Raw genomic sequence first — 11,590 nt, 5'->3', positions numbered from 1 at the left:
TAGAACGATATTTCATCAAGAGTTGTTTTACTGCCTCCAGCTCTTCGGAGTTCAGCGAAGCTCCCACGTTGAAGCTCAACTCATCAATTATTATCTGCTGCGTTTCGTTGCGGACTTTTGGCACATCTTCCTGGTTCTCAAGATCAGAAAAACTGGAACATTGCAGGACTGATTCCCATTCGATGGGAGACAAGTCAACCGCTTCAACAGCTTCTACCTTTTCTGCTGATCCTAAAGATGCCCTCGCAGGTATTTTGGATGGCCTCAAGGAAAAGTTTGTAGCCAGCAGTTTGAAAGTCTTTGTCCCTGCATCGATGACTGTCGGTTGCAGTTCCAACAGGTACCGTTCAATAGCTGATTGAGAACCTGTTACGTATAAGATATCGCGACTTGTCTCGCCGTCTGGGACTTCCAAAACGACTTCGATGACTTTCCGGGAAAGAGGCGGTACTACTTGGGTGGTCGTTGCATAAACCTTGAGTGGTTTTTCGGCTTGGATCGAAAACGTGTTTGTACCCCAGTCGATAAATGCTTTTGAAGAGCGTAGAAAGTCATCTCCAAGTAAGACTAAGTCTTCCTTTAAATGTGGGACAACCACAAAAGTCTGTCGAATGACCTTCCGTCCACCGTAATGTCGACACTCACTTCTCTATTATTTTCAAGTGGCAGCCCATTTGCTCCCACAAGTTTCAGGGAAGATTTTGAAGGTGTCATCTGAAGTCTCTGGCAAACAGCTTCATTCACAAGGCTTCTGGTGGAACCAGACTCCAAAACTGCACTGAGTTCAAGGGATCCCATAAAGACTGGGACCCGTTTGACGCCCACAGAAGATTCACAGCTAACGCGCTGCACTACTGGTGTCTCCCCGCAGGCCCCGAAGACACCAGGTCGGAGTTTTCCAGGTCAGTCGGAACGTTAGGCTCCGCTTGAAATGCGCGCTGCCATTCAAGAAATTCTTGCGTGAGAGGCTGGGGGCACCATGTAACAAAGTGGCCTTCCTGTTTGCAATTTAGGCAAAGCTTGAGTACTTTCCGACGGGATCCTTGAGCCTTGGTCTGGGCTGCATTGTTCTGGCGGCGGAATTCCCTTTGGTAGGTCAGGCCTGGTCGCGGTTTGTCATTCGCACTGCTCGCTGCATCGCATTCCTGACGTTTTTCCCCAGGCTGCTATTGCCGATCAAGTTTGACGAAACTGCACAGCTCATCGGCCCCTCCTTCGTGGAAGTTTGAAACTTTTAATGACTTCTCTTCGGGCTTCTTGGCTTTTCCGCTTGCCCGATCAAACTTCATAAAAGAGTCGAGCAAGTAATCAAGCGATGTGAAGCTTCTGTCGAAATACATCCGCTTTGTCTTGTCGTTCAGCGATTCAAGAAGCAATTCGCACTTCTCAGCTTCGCTTCCTGTGAAGACACATTCTTCTATCAGTTGCAGCTTCTGAATAGCGTACTCCATGCACGTTTCTGTGGAGGTCTGTCTTCGAGCGAACATTGCTCTTTGATTTTCCACAGGGCTTTCTAAATTGTAGTGCCGCCGAAACGCGGACTTCACGTCATTCCAAGTGCTCATCTTCTTGGAGTTAAGCTCGAAGCGCATCCAAGCAAAATCTTTGGAAGGTAGCTTTGATATGAGCAGCGGCAGTGCGATATCTTCCGGCAGCCCGTAAATTTTCAGCCAAAATTCGACCTGATGGAACCAACCAACTACGTCAGTGGCAAGGAGGGGAGCTGCACTTACGACCGAGGTGGATGGCTGAACTCGATGGTTGATGGTATCTCCCAGTCCTCTCCCCTGGCTTTGCTGGTTCGAGCCCTTGTCTCTGCTTTGAGATGTACTGCATGAGTTTGGAACGCTCTCTTGTAGTTCGGTATCCAGCGACCGCTGCTGCCGTTTCTTTTTCTTGGATATTTTATTCGGTTGCCCTTGGTGCTTGGAGCCCTCGTCGCTGCTTTCAAAGTTACTTCTCGAGCTCGCGGCCTCCAAGCAGTTCAGTCTCTCGATTACTGGGGACAGTAATCCGCACACCAGGGTCTCCATGGCTTTCAGAGAAGCGCTATCCCCAGCAGCACTTGCAGAATAGGCAGGCGTCGGTGCGGGTACAGTCTGTTGTCGGCTAAGAAGCTCTGCGATGCGTTGCCTCAATTCAGCGATTTCTTCGTCCCTCCTCGGAAGGATCTGCTGAAGTTCTTCGCTCCGTGCAACTGCCGCCTCAACTTTAGCTTGCAACGACGCGTCACTGCCGCTTTTTGCGCCGTCTTCATCCATCGTTGCTGACGTTGTAGTTAAGCCTTCTCGTTGATGCGAAGAGCTCAATGGGCGATTTGATAGTGACCGCCGTCCCCACATAAATTTACCTCATTACGGAGTCCCCGTTCGGGCGCCAAGTGCGACGAAGCTCGATTGGTCGTCGAAATATCTCTTTTAATGTTCGGCTCCGTTGAGGCGTGGTGACATTCTTTTTCTTTTCCAGCTCGATCTTCTTCTTCTTTTACTTTTCTTCCAGCGTTCACGCGACACCGTCACAGTGATGTCTCAGGGTACCTTGAGAAATGATCTGTCATTATCAACCACCAGTGGCTGTTGAACTAGAAAATATCCATTGCAACGCGCTGCCATAGTCGGTCAGGAAATTCCGTGTTTTGAAGTGGCATCTTGCGGTTGCACGCGGTTTAGATACGTTTGTTCCGTGACTTTACTGTGACAGTTATCTCTGCGGCTATTGTCGGCCACGATACACAGTCCTTTGCTCTTGCTTATTTTTTTGTGATGCCGAAGTGGTCTTCGGGAAGGAGACGCATAATCTCTTGTCTGCAGGAAACAGGAACGATGACACGGGCTGCATAGTGGAGCAAGTCGTCTTCTACTGTGAGCTGGTGTCAGTGCTCAAAGAAAGGTTTCAGGCCTTGTGACAAGTCTCTCCTGGCTGGCCACTCCTTTGAGCTTAGTTTTCGTAGCTGGTTACAAACTGTGTCCGATTTTTGGCTTTCTTTTAGCCATTGTAGACAATGGTTCTTGACTGGGATAGCTTTGTTCACGGAACAGACGAAAGCGTCAACGTCTTTTTGAAGGTCTGTGTCCCCTTCTGCTGTAGGTGTGCTCGGAAAAGTTTGTAAGCGGTTAGTAGGTCTTTTCCTGGTACACATTCTACGCTGTGCTGGTAGAGAATCATCCTCATATTTAGCCTCTGGAGTCTAGCGTCAAGTCGTCAAGAGGTTTTGACATGAGAATAGGAACGGGCGGCTTGTGGTCGGTCTCCAGCTTGAACATTTTTCCATCCAGGTAGTCCTCGAACTTCCCGCATCCCCAGACTAAGGCAAGAGTCTCTTTCAATATCTGCGCGTAGCGCTTTTCGGTGTCTGAGAGCAATCTTGAGGCGTACGCAATGACAGCAAACTTGCCATCTGTTTGTCGCTGCCGGATCAGTGCTCCAAGTCCGAAGGAGGAAGCGTCTGCGCTGACGACTGTATCCTTTCCGGGGTCGTATACGCCCAGTACGGGACGAGAAGATAGTTGTGTCTTCCATTTGTCAAATGCTTGTTGCTGTGGAGAGTCCCAAAGAAACTCCTGCTTCTTCGACAACAAGGATGAAAGTGGCTGAAGAACCTCTGAAAGGTTTGGCACAAAGCGTGCAAGGTACGTGGCCATACCTAGTACTCTTTGCAGCTCACTTTTGTTTGTCGGGTGCTTCAATTTCAGAATAGCTTCTACCCTCCTCTCATCGGGTCTGATGCCATTGTAGTATAGTTGATGGCCTAAGAACTTGAGCTCTTGGATTTGTTTACGTTTAGCGTCAATCCAGCTTTGGTTAATCGCTGCAGTACAGTGCGTAGCGTCTCGTTGTGTTCCTCTTCAGTTGAGCCCCAGATGAGGATGTGGTTCATGTGACAGACCACCGTTAATGCTTTGCAAAAAACTAGACATTTGCTTTTGAAAGTGCTCTGGAGAAGACGATATGCCGAAAGGTAGTTTGTTGAAGGAAAACCTCCCAACGGCGTAATGAAGGTGGCGAGCTTCCTGCTGCCTTCGTCTACTGAAATTTGTCAACATCCCGAATTAGCATCTGGCCTTGAAAATATCTTCACGCCGTGGAGCAGTCTGAGTGTGTGCTCAACGTAAGGAATGGAATGTCATTCTCGCAGGACGTGATGTTTTATTTATTTATTTATTTCAATACCCTCAGGGCCCAGGGGCATTACAGAGGTGGTGACATAAAATATTGGCTCTGCATAAAATTCAAACAAGGCAACTTGGTTATAAATGTTAGTACGGCATAATCCTAGGAAAAGTGAGTAGTTAGAGCTTTTCTAAATAAATCCATTGATGGAATAGTTACTAATGAAGGAGTTGATGTCAACAGAAGTTTCGCAATGAGGTATGCCAACTTTAAGTTTGTGATCAGTGCGGGGAGAAATGAAGCCGGGGGGGGGGGGGGCTAATGAAAAGTTTGTTTTTCAGTGAAGCGTTGGAAGGATAGATTTTATGGAAGAGGCATAGACGAGATATTTTCCGACGTGAGGAAAGAAGAGGCAGGGCTAGGGTAGTTTTGATAGATGAGACACTTGCGGTGCGATGATAGTTGCAGACTACGAATCATGCGGCGCGATTTTGCAGGGCTTCGATGTTTGTTATAAGTGTTGAGTGACCTGGATCCCAGATTGCTGCGGCATATTCCAACTTTGAACGTATTAAAGTCTTATACAAGAGAAGTTTTAGGGACATAGGGGTTAAGGAAAAGTTTCATTTTAAATATCCAAGATATTGAATTTGCGTTAGCAATTATATGATCTGGATGAGTTTTCCATGATAGGTTAGAAGTGACGTGAACACCGAAATACTTGAAAGAGGTTACAGATGCCAGCTGAATAATACAATTGAGTATGGTGACGGTGATGTGTTACGACGAGACACCCTCATAGTTTTACATTTGTTAGTATTCAGAGTCATTTGCCATAAGTTGCACCATTCCGATACCACGCATAAATCTGCTTGAAGAAGTGCCGCGTCGGATTCGTTAGTAATTTCATGATATATTACACAATCATATGCGAATGAGCTAATAGGGGATGATACACACATTGATAAGTCATTAATATAAATAAGAAACAGAAGGGCTCCCGAAACGGACCCCTGGGGAACACCAGAGGTGACGGCACTGAGGCAAGAATTTGCCTGATTGGTAGTAACAAACTGTGATCGATTAGTTAAGAAACATTTAATCCAGGACAAGACTTTAGGATCAATATTAAGTTTGTCAAGCGTAAGAAACAATAGTTGGCGAGATACTTTATCAAAGCCTTTGCGAAAGTCGAGAAAGACGCAGTCAACCTTAGATCCACGGTCAAGGATGGAAAAGGGGTCATTAGTGAAAGTTAGAAAATGAGTTTCACATGACAGGGATTTGCGGAATCCATGTTGCGAGGGTGAAAAAAAAAGAATCAGAATCTCAGAAACTAACTAGATTAGAGTAAATGATGTGTTCTAAAATTTTACAGGGCGTGCAGTTAAGGAAATGGGTCGATAATTAAGAGGACTATGTTTGTTACCTGATTTATGCAATGGAATCACCTTTCCTATTTTCCAATCGTCCAGCAAAATGCCAAGGTCAAGTGATTGTTCGAAAATGTTTAGAAGGGAAACTGAAATGTAACTTTTTGTAGATTTAAGAAATTTAGAGCTCATGTTATCAACACTACTCGACGAGGACACTTTAAGATCATCGATTTGTTTAAAAATCTCGTCATAACCAAAAACAAGCGGGTCCATTCCAAAGAAGTTACGAACAGGGTAAGTGGGGCAATCAGAGTCAACATCAGTAGAAAACGCTTTCACAAAAATATCGTTTAGTACAGATGCATAGTGCTCGTTCGAAATATCTACACCGTCATCCCCTGTAAGTGAAAGAACAGTTCTTTTGGGGCCGTCCGCAACATTCCAAAATTGCTTGGTGCTATTGGATGACATGGTAGGTAAGGTTACATTAAAAAAAATCGTTTTGGCCTCTTTCACAGCATTCCTATAGGAGTTCGAAACTTCTTTGTAAAGATCCCAACGAGCAGTAAGGGCAGAGAACTTCGCAGCACGAAAAAAAAAACGTTTCTTCTTATTAGAAAGACGTTTCAGTGAGACATTAAACAAAGGAGACTGTGGTTTAGACCAGTAAAGTCGACTCAGATTCTTACCGATCCAGTTGGCTTGAGGACGACTACAATGCACGCACATCATTCGGTTGGTTCGTCGACGGGAAAAATGACAGATTGTCTGCATTCGCTGTAGCTCCAAAACTGTTTTCTCGTACAGGGGTATCGGGATGCGGCGAGGAGAGTTAATACAAAATAGTTCCGCTTCATCGTGCAAGCGAATTCGGTGTTCTTTTTGCAACTTGCCGAGACCTTGGAACAGTGAAGGAAATTCAACTAACGGGATTACCTTCTGGGCGAAGTTGTTGACTAATCTGAGCATCAGCAGAACACTGATGGCGGGCTTCCCGAGCAAGCACGTGTGGATGTTGTGAAGCACGTAGACGTCTTGGGTTGTTGTCCTATCGCGGTAGACGAGTTCGGGCCTTGCAACGCCTTTAGTTGCGAAAGCTTTGCGTCGGGCAAGTAGAGTCGACGAGGTGATTCTGAAAGCAGAGGCTGACAATTGAGCATGTTGAATGTTGCTTGTGAAAGGATAGTTTCGTTGGCGCCCATGTCGATTTTGAATTTTACGGGTTGGCCTTTAACCAGGATGGCGGTCTTCTATTCCTAAGTTTTTCAGGACTTGACTGCTCCTAAAAATTCTTGTTCGCTCTTGGTTTTATCCACTTCAACCAAATCAACTCGTCGAGACCTGCAAGCAGACGAATAGTGTCCTTTCTTGCGGCAATTACGGCACACTCCCGACCACGCTGGGCATGGGGCGCGGATATGCTGGTCCCTTTTGCACCAGCGACACGGTCTCTGAACACCGCTCTTGCTCGAGCTTGAAGATGGCTCCACTTCTGGGTGAGCTTGTTCGTCGTTCGGGCGAGCAGATTTCCCAGAATTCTTGACTAAACGTCGTTGGTTTGCTCCTTGTTGACGTGCCGAGATGACATTGTGGACTGTGGACTTGTCGGGATTCAGCTCAGCCTGCTGTTGACGTACTACCTGTCGGACCGTCTCAAGCGTATTTTAAAGCGTGAGGTCGGCGTCGAGTTGAAGTCTTGCTGAGAGCTTCTGATCTTTGATTCCTACTACTAAACGATCTTTGACGAGCTTTTCTTGAAGTTTGCCGTAGTCACAGTGCTTCGAAAGTGCCTAGAGAGCCATGACAAAATCTTCCGCAGACTCGCATTCTTCTTGAACTCTCGTGTTGAAACGAGCTCGTTCGAAGATGACGTTTCGCCCCGGGATAAAATACTTGTCGAACTGCTCCATGATGACTGTAAACTTCTTGGCTTCCTTGGCAGACAGCTGGAACGTGACATCGATATCTTCCACTTTGTTTCTCAGATGTAAAGCAAGGCATCCATTTGGAGTGCTCGGGCTTGGCGATAAGTCCGGAGGACGTGCGCCAACGTTCAGAACGTTTTTTCCACTTCGACCACTCGGTCGGCGAGGAGAAGCAAAATGCTTCCGGGGGTAATATGACAAAGGAAGGCATAATTTATGGCGTAGCTGCAGCCGAAGATTCCCGAGTGAAAAGTCTCCTACCTTCGTGTGGGTCACTGCTTCGCGCGGCACTGCCCGCGAAGAACTCTTGAAATCGGCTCATCGTTGGCGGCATCTTACTTCTTACACCGTGTTGCAAGTTGTGCTGCAAGTTGCGCCAGGAAACGGTGACACGATAGCTCGGTAAGACCACAGGTTTATTAAGGCGATCGGCTCAGAGCCAGGAACGTTCCAGGTACGGGCGCAAGACACGAGTTCATGCGCACGAGCGACGGAGCTTCATCAGCTCGGCTGATCAGTGTAGCTTTATCCAACACCCGGATACCGTAGTACTTAAGCTTTTCCAGCAACATGTCATAAATTACTAAGTCAAATTCCTTTGAAAAAATTCACGAATACACCAAGAACGACGGATTTGTTTACAAATTGTGTGAGTATATAATATTTTTGATCAAGTAATGCTAACTCGCTTGATTTGTTTTTACAAAAGCCGAATTGGTGTGGCGTCAGCAAGTTATACTATCAATAAATCTCGAAAGTCTCGAGTGCAAATGTTTTTCAAATACCTTTGAAAAAAATTGGCAAGATGAAAATTGGCCTATCATTTCCCAGATCCTTTCTATCTCCTTTTTTTGAAAGCACTGCAATCTTTGCTTCTTGCATTTTTGATGGGAAGACAGCTGTCTCTAAACAGGTGTTAAATATCTCAGTGAAATAGGCGCAATTATATCCGCTGCATGCTTTACAGGCCGTATCTGGAGGGCTTCAATATCACAGCTACTGCTAATATTTAGTTATTTGGTTACTGATATAACTTCAGGTGTGGTGACCGGATGTAGAAACATTAATTTGTCATTTCAAGAGCTCACATATTCGAGAGCAGCCGACGAGTTACCATGTGTAGTCAGGTTTGCGAAGAAATAAATAAAAGCGTCAGCTAATTCGACGCCAGACAATTTTTTTTCCATTTACTTGTAGTTTTGAGACAGGTGCATGCTGGGAACCACGACGTAATAGTTCGTTTAGTCTGAACCATAAAACGTCATGGCGATTGCTTTATCGTGTAAACTGAGGAGTGGTATCAGTCCGCGCAGATCGCAGCGTCTTCGTCAATTTATTTCGGTACTGTTTAAAATCCTCCAAATCATCAAGTGCACGAGTATTCAGGAAGCATCTGTATAGCTTGTCTTTCAATTTTATTACGTTACGCAGCTCCGTCGTACCCCGCGGCTTCCGTGTTTTTTGACTGTGTCTACGTTTTTTAATAGGTAAGTGGTCAGTATATACCTTTTTGAAAATGTCAATAAACTCATTGTAAACATCATTCGCCTCCCGAACGGGAGGCGCCAGCAGCTATGAAACGCAGAAAAAAATTAAGGGCTTTATCCGTAACTAGTACATACTTTTAGGGCTTTTGTTAGTTGCTAGTTGAGTTCTCTCTACACAAGTAGCTCAAGGAGATGGTCACTAAGCTGCAGGATTTCACTCCCGCCTCATCTCACGACTGCAAGAAATTTGTAATAAGCAGATCAAGGATCGATTGGCATTCGGTTGCGACGATAGTCAGCGTAATAATCATGTTGAAAAAACCATTAGATATTATGGCAGTACTAAAATTCCTGGCAGCTTAGCTATTGTTACCCAGGTCAATGTTGAAACCTACTCCAGCCATTAATGCATTTTTGTTTTATCCTACGAAAGCTAGGAATTGATCGTAGGATTTAAAAAAAAAACAATCAGAATATCTCCATTAGGTGGCCGGTAAAATACAGCTTTGCGGTAGACCGCGGTGGACGCGACGAGCGCTTCCGGCCAATCCGTCGCCGTGAACGTATCACGTGAGTATACCCACTCCGCGAATCGCGCTAAAGTACACTGCGTCATCTGAACACAGAGAGAGTACTTTATAGTCCGCCGTAATTAAACTGTAACAATCAAGTAACTGGCATTAAGCATTGTCGCAGAGCAGTAACGCAATTCCAACGCCTCGTTTATTGGATTGTTCTAAATAGTAAGTCGTGTAGTTTGGTAACCTGAGCACATCATATTCACTCGTGCTCCAAGTGTTAGTTAATATGATGGCAGAAAATTTAAATGAAAATTCTGTAAAACGTTATTTTAAACGAATTACCTTGTTCTTTACAGACATTGTATTTAAATAAATAGATTTCAATAAAACAAATAGGAGCCCTGACACAAGCTGATTAACGTCACTTTACAATTAATAGCTCTGATCATCGTTCATTGCAGATTATTCACTAAAACTTTTATCTGCAGCGTACTCGCGTTTTTTTTGTTTTTTTTCAGGTACAAAGAAAATCGAGGAAGAAATTATTGAGAGCGTAGCTCCGAGGGATGAGACTGACGAGCTCACAAGAATGAGGGAAATGCTAATCCCCTTTCAATTAGGTGTGTTTGTGTGTGGATTTGTAAAAAAGGGTGTTGAGTGTCCGGCTGAAATTCGTTAACTCTTCTGTGTGCGTATGTTTTAAGAGAATCGGCTCTAAAATAGTAGTTGGATATTCTAACTGATTGATCGACATAGCATAAAAGAGCAAGAAGGGCGTGAGAAAAGCTGAGAAACACGCTTAGTGCGTCTGTCATGTGTGTATGTGTGTGTTTGTGTGTGTGGTTGCGTTTCTTCAACTTTGTCCCGTGCTTTTTCCGGTTTTTTATTTCTAAATTTTTCTCATCGCCCACTTTGTTTTTGTTTTGCACAATTGCCCCATGCTTTTGAATCGAAGGACACGGTATCTGGGGCTGAGTGCAATGGTTTCAAGACGTCAAATTTGGAGGGCGTTGACTATCGTCCTGAATGGATAATCAACACCCTCCAAGTTGATCTGCACTTTTGCTAAGGTCGGACACGACAGCTTCCTGAGTGTTGGTGGAGGGCTAGGGACGGCTCAGAAGATTGCTACTGCAGCACAGCACCGCGATTACACCAAGTCGTTTCAGACGACTTCGTCCACTTGGCTTCAAGTACCCTTGAGTCAATCTCTAAAGTACGCACCTCCTAGATACCAGAAAGGAGATGCTGAAACTTGCACCTTGATTATTAAAGGAAATCAGAATGTGAGAGCCCTGGCTGCACGCAGACATGACGGTCATGTTGCCCACATGGTGCCTAAAAGCGTTATGCTTCGCGCACGTCGCACAAAATCAAGATATGTTGGTTTACATGCCGCAGCAACGAAGCGCATATTCATGCCCCAGCGAGCTAAAGTTTAATTTCGTTCACCCAAAGGTCATTTGACATACAGCCAGAATCTAGGCTATACGGAGCCTTTTCAGCAATATGCCTCTGTCAAAATTCGAGCCGTGATCAGGATTCCCATAGCAAACAACAGGACCCGTAGGCGGGTGCTTTGCATTGTAGAAACCCAGGTGGCCACGCGCACCGCACGAGCGTCACCTTTATAAGGTATGACAAGAACTGCGCGCCGCTCGTCACTTCGCAATTTTAGTGTTGTTCATGTTTAACAAAGTGTAAATCCTTGATCACTAAACCGTTTTCTCCGTGTTATTTATCTGCATCTGGCGTACTGCAAGGCGAACCTACCTCAATATAAGAATAATAAATTTGACACATATTCGGCGAAATGAAACCTATGGGTGACACTTGGCATTGCTGTCCTGCCTTCGAGAAGTCTAAATCACATCACAGATTGCTTTAGCACGCCAGCTACAACGAGAGCGTGATACGTTCCTGAGCACGGTTAGCGCGTGCAATGTTCACGCATGGCGGTTTAGTTAGAAATGGCCGTAAGAAAATGTTTTTGTTCGGAACTGGGAGATAAGCGCCATAATTCAGGAAGCAAGGGAACGTGCCTTGTGCGGTCCAGGGCTGCTGCGGGACAGCCTTATCAACGCGGCCGTAATTCCCAGGACGGGCGGCATGTTTATGGAGAGGGAAAATAACGGCACCGTGCCAGCGCTCCTGCGAAAACGAGCGACAGG

Source organism: Ixodes scapularis, unplaced genomic scaffold (genome assembly GCF_016920785.2).
Source record: "Ixodes scapularis isolate PalLabHiFi unplaced genomic scaffold, ASM1692078v2 PGA_scaffold0__279_contigs__length_252992795, whole genome shotgun sequence".
Lineage (NCBI taxonomy): Eukaryota > Metazoa > Arthropoda > Arachnida > Ixodida > Ixodidae > Ixodes > Ixodes scapularis.
The sequence above is the reverse complement of the archived record's forward strand: the minus strand, read 5'-3'. Positions refer to the sequence as shown.